Source organism: Mesoplodon bidens (genome assembly GCF_964165515.1).
Source record: "Mesoplodon bidens genome assembly, contig: HAP1_SCAFFOLD_630, whole genome shotgun sequence".
Lineage (NCBI taxonomy): Eukaryota > Metazoa > Chordata > Mammalia > Artiodactyla > Ziphiidae > Mesoplodon > Mesoplodon bidens.
The window spans coordinates 197080-207438 of NW_027671557.1; the positions used below are offsets into that span (position 1 = coordinate 197080).

At 45.0% G+C, this 10359-nt stretch overlaps 1 long non-coding RNA gene across 1 annotated transcript; it reads left to right on the top strand.

Annotated features, from left to right (window-relative positions):
* Nucleotides 1-2667: 2667 nt before the first annotated feature.
* On the top strand, nucleotides 2668-5786 carry LOC308611257. Its single transcript, XR_014014811.1, has 2 exons — nucleotides 2668-2951; nucleotides 5677-5786. It is a non-coding gene; the product is annotated as an uncharacterized lncRNA (long non-coding RNA).
* The last annotated feature ends 4573 nt before the right edge of the window (nucleotides 5787-10359 follow it).

The window sequence follows — 10359 nt, forward strand, 5'->3', positions numbered from 1 at the left end:
CCAAACCTTGCCGTTGCCTATCCTTAACCTTAGCCCGGAACAGAAACCTACCATCAGCCCTACACCTTACCCTAAGCCGTACCCTAATCCTAATCCATACGTCAACACGTACCCTGACCCTAACACGTTTCCGTACCCTCACCTCTGCCATAAACCTTGTCGTTCCCTTACCTTAACCCTAGCCCGGAACGGAAAACTACCACCAACCCTACACCTTACCTTAAGCCATACCCTAATCCTAATTCGTATGCTGACACTAACCTGTGCATCAACACGTACCCTGACCCTAACACGTTTCGTACCCTCACCTGTGCCCTAAACTTTGCCAGTCCCTAAACATAACCCTAGACTGGAACGGAAACCTACCACCAACCCTACACCTTACTCTATGCGGTACCCTAATCCTCATGCGTACGCTCACACTAACCCGTGAGTCAACACGTACCCTGAACCTAACACATTTGCGTACCATCACCTGTGCCCTATACCTTGCAATTCGCTATCCCTAACCCTACACCGGAATGTAAACCTACCGCCATCTGTACACCTTACTCTACGCCGTACCCTAATCCTAATGCGTACGATGACACTATTCCATGCATCAACATGCACCATGAACCTAACACGTTTCTGTACCCTCACCTGTGCCCTAAGCCTTGCCGTTCACTAACCCTAACCCTAGCCCTGAACTGAAACCCACCACCAGCCCTACACCATACCCTATGCCGTACCCTACTCCTTGCCTGTATGCTGGCACTGACCCGTGCGTCAGCACGTAGCCTGCCTCTCCCAAGTTTCCGTACCCTCACCTGTGCCCTTAGCCTTGCCGTTCCCTAACCCTAACCCTAGCCCAGAAGGGAAACCCACCACCAGCCCTACACCTTACCCTACGCCGTACCCTACTCCTGGCCCATACGCTGGCACTGACCCATGCGTCAGCAGGTAGCCTGAACCTCCCACATTTCCGTACCCTCACCTGTGCCCTAAAACGACGTTCCCTAACCCTAATCAAACCCCGGAATGGACACCCACCACCAGTCTTACACCTTACCCTACGCCGTACCCTACTCCTGTTCCACACCCTGGCACTGACCCGTGCTTCAGCATGTAGCCTGACCCTCCCACGTTTCCGTACCCTCACCTGTGCCCTAAGCCTTGCCGTTCCCTAACACAAACCCTACACTTTACCCTACGCCATACCCTATTCCTGGGCCGTACGCTGGCACTGACACTTGCGTCAGCACGTAGCCTGACCCTCCCACGTTTCTGTACCCTCACCTGTGCCCTAAGCCTTGCCATTCCCTAACCCTAACCCTAGCCGTGAACGGAAACCCACCACCAGCCCTACACCTTACCCTACGTCGTACCCTACACCTGGGCCGTACACTGGAACTGACCCTTGTGTAACCACGTAGCCTGCCACTCCCATGTTTCCATACCCTCACCTGTGCCCTAAGCCTTGCCGATCCCTAACCCTAACCCTACCCTGGAACAGAAACCCACCACCAGCCCTACACCTTACCCTACGCCGTACCCTAATTCTGGCGCGTACGCTGGCACTGACCCGTGTGTCAGCACTTAGCGTGCCTCTCCCTCGTTTCAGTACCCTTACCTGTGCCCTAAGCCTTGCCGTTCCCTAACCCTAACCCGGAACAGAAACCCACCAACAGCCCTACACCTTACCCTACTCCGTACCCTAATCCTGGCCCGTATACTGGCACTGAACCGTGCGTCAGCACATAGGCTGACCCTCCCACGTTTCTGTACCCTCAGCTGTGCCCTAAGCCTTGCCGTTCCCTAACCCTAACCCTAGCGCGGAATGGAAACCCACAACCAGCCCTACAGCATACTTTACTCCTGACACGTATGCTGGCACTGACACGTTTGTCAGCACGTAGCCTGCCTCTCCCACGTGTCCCTATGCTCACCTGTTCCCTAAACCTTGCCGTTCCCTAACCCTAACCCTAGCCCGGAACGGAAACCCACCACCAGCCCTACACGTTACCCTATGCTGTACCCTACTCCTGGCCCTTACGCTGGCACTGACACGTGCGTCAGCACACAGCCTGACCATCCCACGACCCTCCCAATACAGAAATGGGCAGAAGATCTCAAGAGACGTTTCTTCAAAGAAGACACAGAGATGGCCAAGACGCACATGAGAAGCTGCTCAAGAGCACTAATTATTAGAGAAATGCAAATCAAAACTACAATGAGGTATCACCTCACACCTGTTAGAATCGGCATCATCAGATAATCTACAAACAACAAATTCTGGGGAGGGTGTGGACAAAAGGAGCCCTCTTCCACTATTGGTGGGAATGTAAATTGATAGAGTCACTATGGAGAACACTATGGAGTTTCCTTAAAAAATCTAGAAATAGAATTACCATCTGATCCAGCAATTCCACTTCTGGGCATATACCCAAAGAAAACCATAAATCAAAAAGGCACATTCACCACAATGTTCATTGCAGCACTATTTACAATAGCCAGGTAATGAAAGCAACCTAAACGCCCAAAGACAGATGAATGGATAAAGATGGGGTACATATATAAAATGGAATATTACTCGGCCATATAAAGGAATGAATCTGGGTCATTTGTAGAGACATCGATGGATCTAGAGACTGTCATACAGAATGAAGTAAGTCAGAAAGGGGAAAACAAATATTGTATATTAATGCATATATGTGGAACCTAAAAAATTGTACAGATGAACTGGTTTGCAGGGAAGAAATAGAGACACAGAGGTAGAGAACAAACGTATGGACACCAAGTGTGGGAAGCCATGGGGTGGTGGTGGTGGGATGAGTTTGGAGATTGAGATTGACCTGTATACATGTATATGCATAAAACACATAACTAATAATAACCAGCTGTATAAAAAAGTAAATAAAATTAAATTTCAAAATTTTCAAAAATAAAATTTAAAAATAAAACAGAAAAAAGTTCTTCACTTCACACAGATGTATTTATAGGAATGAATTATTTCCATGCTTATATCTATAAATACATAAAAGAGGAATAAAAGCTAACTTGAACCATAAACGAAGAAAAACCTGAACCGACCAGTTATACAGAGAAAAACACTATCAGGGCACTTGCTCCAACGGTAAACAATATTGAAATTGTTCAGAGGAGGGGAATCATCTCCCATACAGGCAGCAACCCACACCCCACACAAGGAGCTTCCTCATTGCAAAGCGGGGGGACCGAGCCGAGGCATCTCTGAACAAAGGTGAGCTGAGCCCCAGGCCAGCTGTTGCTGAACTGTTCCCACCCTTCCCAGGTAAAACACCTGAATATGTACAAGGGCTTGAAAGACTAGAGGAAGGGCCGTGGAGCCACACCAGCGACAGCATGCAGGCCAACTTGGTGCCTGCAGGCCAGCCAGGGTGGTCCTGGCCCTGGGCGCTCTTCCGGAAGCTTTCCATTGTACTGCCTGAGATACCCCACTTGTCCCGGCCCCCACTGCTTTTTTCCTTCCTCACCTCTGTCCGGAGAGATATTCCAGCGGAAGGTATGGGTGACACATCCTCCTCCTTACAGGAGGCAGCCTGGCAACTCCTGCAGAAAGGCCAGCAGAACCCCACTCACACCGGGCCACCAACAAAGCTGTGGCCCCTCACTCCCTCCCACCAGCACAGCCCCGAGACTGCTCACAGGGCAGAGAATATGGAGGCAGGCACAGCTTCAGGGGCTATTGCTGCATGGAGCGCTGTTTATATTGACCTCAACCAGGCACACCTGGGGATGGCCGGCCGGCAGGATAAGGCTGCCCACGTCAGCTAATCCACAACCCGCAGGGAAGCACATTGTTGAAAAGGGACCTCGCTATGTCAGAATAGAAGGCAAGGAAAAAAAGAACACAATGCCTTTTGCAGCACCGTAGATGAGTCTAGAGGTAATCACGTGACATGTAGTAAGTCAGAAAGTGAAAGGCACATATCATATCATATCACTTATAGGTGTTACCTAAAAATGGATACCAGGGCAGATATTTCCACCGAGAAGGGCAATCAGAGATTCATTAAACAAACTTATGGTTCACCAATGGAAAGTTGTGAGGATTGGTTTCATTACAATATCGGGGTTAACAGACTTATACAAACACAGGTGACATATATAATCACCAAAGACCTACGGAATACCAAAAGACTACTCAACATTCTGTCATAACGTACATGGGAAAAGGGTCCCAGGAAGAACAGACATCTGTATATGTGTAAAAGAACCACATCTTCCACACCTCCAACAAGCCAAACATTGTAATCAAACTTACTGTAATAAAAAATAAAAATTAAATTAAAAACACGAACAAGAAGTAGGGAGACAAACTTGAGGGGCTTTCTCCTGGCACATTCCATTCTAAATTCCAATCTAGAACACGACTTCCATTGAGGCTCTGTTGCCCTAGTAACCAGAATTGGTAAGGGAGAACTGCTGCCACCTTGTGGCCGTTTCACACAACAGCAGCTTTAATCCCAGCGCTAATGGTCAGTTGATATTCAAAATCATTGCAGGCCTGTAAATGACACCTGCCCTGAAAACAAATCCTGGGGTCACATATCGACCAAAAAATTCAAAGGACGTCCATATTTCAAAACGACCGTTTCAAAAGCCATATTTTAGGCACATTAGTGTTCTGCTTCTTTTTCTTTCTTACTTTTTTGGTTAAAAACACGGGAATGGAAAAAGGCATCCCTCAGAAGGGGCGAAAATAGTTGCAAACGAATCAATGGACAAAGTTTTAATCTCCAATATATATAAACAGCTCATGCAGCTTAATATTAAAAAAACAAACAACCCAATACAAAAATGGGTAGAAGATCTAAAGATACGTTTCTTCAAAGAAGACACAGAGATGTCCAAGACGCACATGAAAATCTGCTCAACAGCACTAATTATTAGAGAAATGCAAATCAAAACTACAATGAGTTATCACCTCACACCTGTTAGAACCGGCATCATCAGAAAATCTACAAACAACAAATTCTGGGGAGGGTGTGGACAAAAGGAACCCTCTTCCACTATTGGTGGGAATGTAAATTGATACACTCACTATGGAGAACAGTATGGAGATTCCTTAAAAAAAATCGAAATAGAATTACCATCTGATCAAGCAATCCCACTTCTGGGCATATACCCAAAGAAAACCATAAATCAAAAAGGCACATTCACCACAATGTTCATTGCAGCACTATTTACAATAGCCAGGTAATGGAAGCAACCTAAATGCCCACAGACAGATGAATGGATAAAATTGGGGTACATATATAAAATGGAATATTACTCGGCCATAAAAAGGAATGAAACTGGGTCTTTTGCAGAGACATCGATGGATCTAGAGACTGTCATACAGAATGAAGTAAGTCAGAAAGAGGAAAACAAATATTGTATATTAATGCATATATGTGGAACCTAAAAAATGGTACAGATGAACTGGTTTGCAGGGAAGAAATAGAGACACAGAGGTAGAGAAGAAACATATGGACACCAAGTGTGGGAAGCCATGGGGTGGTGGTGGTGGGATGAGTTGGGAGTTTGAGATTGACCTGTATACATATATATGCATAAAATACATAACTAATAATAACCCGCTGTATAAAAAAGTAAATAAAATTAAATTTCAAAATTTTAAAATATAAAATTTAAAAATAAAACAGAAAAAAGTTCTTCCCATCACACAGATGTATTTATAGGAATGAATTATTTCCATGCTTATATCTATAAATACATAAAAGAGGAATAAAATCTAACTTGAACCATAAACGAAAAAAAAACCTGAACCCACCAGTTATACAGAGGAAAACCCTATCAGGGCACTTGCTCCAGTGGTAAACAATTCTGAAATTGGTCAGAGGTGGGGAATCATCTCCCGTACAGCCAGCAACCCACCCCCCATGCAAGGAGCGTCCTCATTGCAAAGCTGTGGGACAGTGCCGAGGCATCTCTGAATAAAGGTGAGCTGAGCCCCAGGCCAGCTGCTGCTGAACTGTTCCCACCCTTCCCAGGTAAAACACCTGAATATGTACAAAGGCTTGAAAGCCTAGAGGAAGGGCCGTGGAGCCACACCAGCGACAGCACGCAGGCCAACTTGGTGACTGCAGGCCAGCCAGGGTGATCCTGGCCCCTTGTGCACTTCCGGAAGATTTCCATTGTCCTGCCTGAGATACCCCTCTTGTCCCGGGCCCCACTGCATTTTTCCTTCCTCACCTCTGTCCGGAGAGAAATTCCAGCGGAAGGTATGGGTGACACATCCTCTTCTTTACAGGTGGCAGCCTGGCAACTCCTGCAGAAAGGCCAGCAGAACCCCACTCTCACCGGGCCACCAACAAAGCTGTGGCCCCTCACTCCCTCCCACCAGCACAGCCCCGAGACTGCTGACGGGGCAGAGAATATGGAGTCAGGCACAGCTTCAGGGGCTATTGCTGCCTGGAGCGCTGTTTATATTGACCTCAACCAGGCAGACCTGGGGAGGGCCGGCCGGCAGGGTAAGGCTGCCCAGGTCAGCTAATCCACAACCCTCAGGGAATCACATTGTTGAAAATGGACCTCGCTAAGGCAGAACAGAAGCCAAGGAAAATAAGGACACAATGCCATTTGCTGCGCCGTAGATGAGTCTAGATGTAATCACGTGACTTGTAGTAAGTCAGAAAGTGAAAGACACATATCATTTCATATCACTTATAGGTGTTACCTAAAATAGAAACCTGGGCAGTCATTTCCACTGAGAAGTGCAATCATAGATTCATTAAACAAACTTATGGTTCTCCAATGGAAAGGTGTGAGGATTGGTTTCATTACGATATTGGGGTTAACAGACATATACAAACACAGGTGATATATATAATCACCTAAGACCTACGGAATACAAAGAGAGGACTACTCAACATTCTGTCATAATATACATGGGCAAAGCATCCCAGGAAAAACAGACATCTGTATATGTGTAAAAGAACCACATCTTCCACACCTACAACAAGCCAAACATTGTAATCAAACTTGCTGTAATAAAAAATAAAAAATTAACTTAAAAACACGAACAAGAAGTAGTGAGACAAACTTGAAGGGCTTTCTCCTGGCACATTCCATTCTGAATTCCAATCAAGAACACGACTTCCATTGAGGCTCTGTTGCACTAATAACCAGATTTGAAAGAGAGAACTGCTGCCACCTTGTGGCCGTTTCACACAACAGCAGCTTTAATCCCAGCGCTAAAGGTCAGTTGATAGTCAAAATCATTGCAGGCCTGTAAATGACACCTGCCCTGAAAACAAATCCTGGGGTCATATATCGACCAAAAAATTCAAAGGACGTCCATATTTCAAAACGACCGTTTCAAAAGCCATATTTTACGCACATTAGTGTTCTGCTTCTTTGTCTTTCTTTCTTTTTTGGTTAAAAAAACGGGAATGGAAAAAGGCATCCCTCAGAAAGGGCGAAAATCGTCGCAAACGAATCAATGGACAAAGGTTTACTCTCCAATATATATAAACAGCTCATGCGGCTTAATATTAAAAAAAACAAACAACCCAATACAAAAATGGGCAGAAGATCTAAAGAGACGTTTCTTCAAAGAAGACACAGAGATGGCCAAGACGCACATGAAAAGCTGCTCAAGAGCACTAATTATTAGAGAAATGCAAATCAAAACTACAATGAGGTATCACCTCACACCTGTTAGAATCGGCATCATCAGAAAATCTACAAACAACAAATTCTGGGGACGGTGGGGACAAAAGGATCCCTCTTCCACTATTGGTGGGAATGTAAATTGATACAGTCACTATGGAGAACACTATGGAGTTTCCTTAAAAAAACTAGAAATAGAATTACCATCTGATCCAGCAATCCCACTTCTGGGCATATACTCAGAGAAAACCATAAATCAAAAAGGCACATTCACCACAATGTTCATTGCAGCACTATTTACAATAGCCAGGTAATGGATGCAAACTAAATGCCCACAGACAGATGAATGGATAAAGATGTGGTATATGTATAAAGTGGAATATTACTCAGCCATAAAAAGGAATGAAACTGGGTCATTTGTAGAGACATCGATGGATCTAGAGACTGTCATACAGAATGAAGTAAGTCAGAAAGAGGACAAATATTGTATATTAATGCATATATGTGGAACCTAAAAACTGGTACAGATGAACTGGTTTGCAGGGAAGAAATAGAGACAGAGGTAGAGAACAAACGTATGGACACCAAGTGTGGGAAGCCATGGTGTGGTGGTGGTGGGATGAGTTGGGAGATAGGGATTGACCTGCATACATGTATATGCATAAAACACATAACTGATAATAACCCGCTGTATAAAAAAGTAAATAAAATTAAATTTCAAAATTTTCAAAAATAAAATTTAAAAATAATACAGAAAAAAGTTCTTCCCTTCACACAGATGTATTTATAGGAATGAATTATTTCCATGCTTATATCTATAAATACATAAAAGAGGAATAAAATCTAACTTGAACCATAAAAGAAAAAAAAACCTGAACCCACCAGTTATACAGAAGAAAACCCTATCAGGGCACTTGCTCCAGCGGTAAACAATTCAGAAATTGGTCAGAGGTGGGGAATCATCTCCCATACAGCCAGCAACCCACACCCCACGCAAGGAGCGTCCTCATTGCAAAGCTGGGGGACCGTGCCGAGGCATCTCTGAATAAAGGTGAGCTGAGCCACAGCACAGCTGCTGCTGAACTGTTCCCACCCTTCCCAGGTAAAACACCTGAATATGTACAAGGGCTTGAAAGACTAGAGGAATGGCCGTGGAGCCACACCAGCAACAGCACGCAGGCCAACTTGGTGCCTGCAGGCCAGCCAGGGTGGTCCTGACCCCGGGCGCTCTTCCGGAAGCTTTCCATTGTCCTGCCTGAGATACCCCACCTGTCCCGGCCCCCACTGCTTTTTTCCTTCCTCACCTCTGTCCGAAGAGATATTCCAGCGGAAGTTATGGGTGACACATCCTCTTCTTTACAGGTGGCAGTGTGGCAACTCCTGCAGAAAGGCCAGCAGAACCCCACTCACACTGGGCCACCAACAAAGCTGTGGCCCCTCATTCCCTCCCACCAGCACAGCCCCGAGACTGCTGACGGGGCAGAGAATATGGAGTCAGGCACAGCTTCTGGGGCTATTGCTGCCTGGAGCGCTGTTTATATTGACCTCAACCAGGCACACCTGGGGAGGGCCGGGCGGCAGGGTAAGGCTGCCCAGGTCAGCTAATCCACAACACTCAGGGAATCACATTGTTGAAAATGCACCATGCTAAGGCAGAAGAGAAGCCAAGGAAAAAAAGAACACAATGCCATTTGCACCACCGTAGATGAGTCTAGAGGTAATCACGTGACTTGTAGTAAGTCAGAAAGTGAAAGACACATATCATATCATATCACTTATAGGTGTTACCTAAAAATGGATACCAGGGCAGATATTTCCACCGAGAAGGGCAATCAGAGATTCATTAAACAAACTTATTGTTCAGCAATGGAAAGGTGTGAGGATGGGTTTCATTACGATATCGGGGTTAACAGACTTATACAAACACAGGTGACATATATAATCACCAAAAACCTACGGAATACCAAAAGACTACTCATCATTCTGTCATAACGTACATGGGAAAAGGATCCCAGGAAAAACAGACATGTGTATATGTGTAAAAGAACCACATCTTCCACACCTCCAACAAGCCAAACATTGTAATCAAACTTGCTGTAATAAAAAATAAAAATTAAATTAAAAACACGAACAAGAAGTAGGGAGACAAACTTGAGGGGCTTTCTCCTGGCACATTCCATTCTAAATTCCAATCTAGAACACGACTTCCATTGAGGCTCTGTTGCCCTAGTAACCAGAATTGGTAAGGGAGAACTGCTGCCACCTTGTGGCCGTTTCACACAACAGCAGCTTTAATCCCAGCGCTCATGGTCAGTTGATATTCAAAATCATTGCAGGCCTGTAAATGACACCTTCCCTGAAAACAAATCCTGGGGTCACATATCGACCAAAAAATTCAAAGGACGTCCATATTTCAAAACGACCGTTTCAAAAGGCATATTTTATGCACATTAGTGTACTGCTTCTTTTTCTTTCTTTCTTTTTTGGTTAAAAACACGGGAATGGAAAAAGGCATCCCTCAGAAGGGGCGAAAATAGTTGCAAACGAATCAATGGACAAAGGATTAATCTCCAATATATATAAACAGCTCATGCAGCTTAATATTAAAAAAACAAACAACCCAATACAAAAATGGGCAGAAGATCTTAAATACGTTTCTTCAAAGAAGACACAGAGATGGCCAAGACGCACATGAAAAGCTGCTCAACAGCACTAATTATT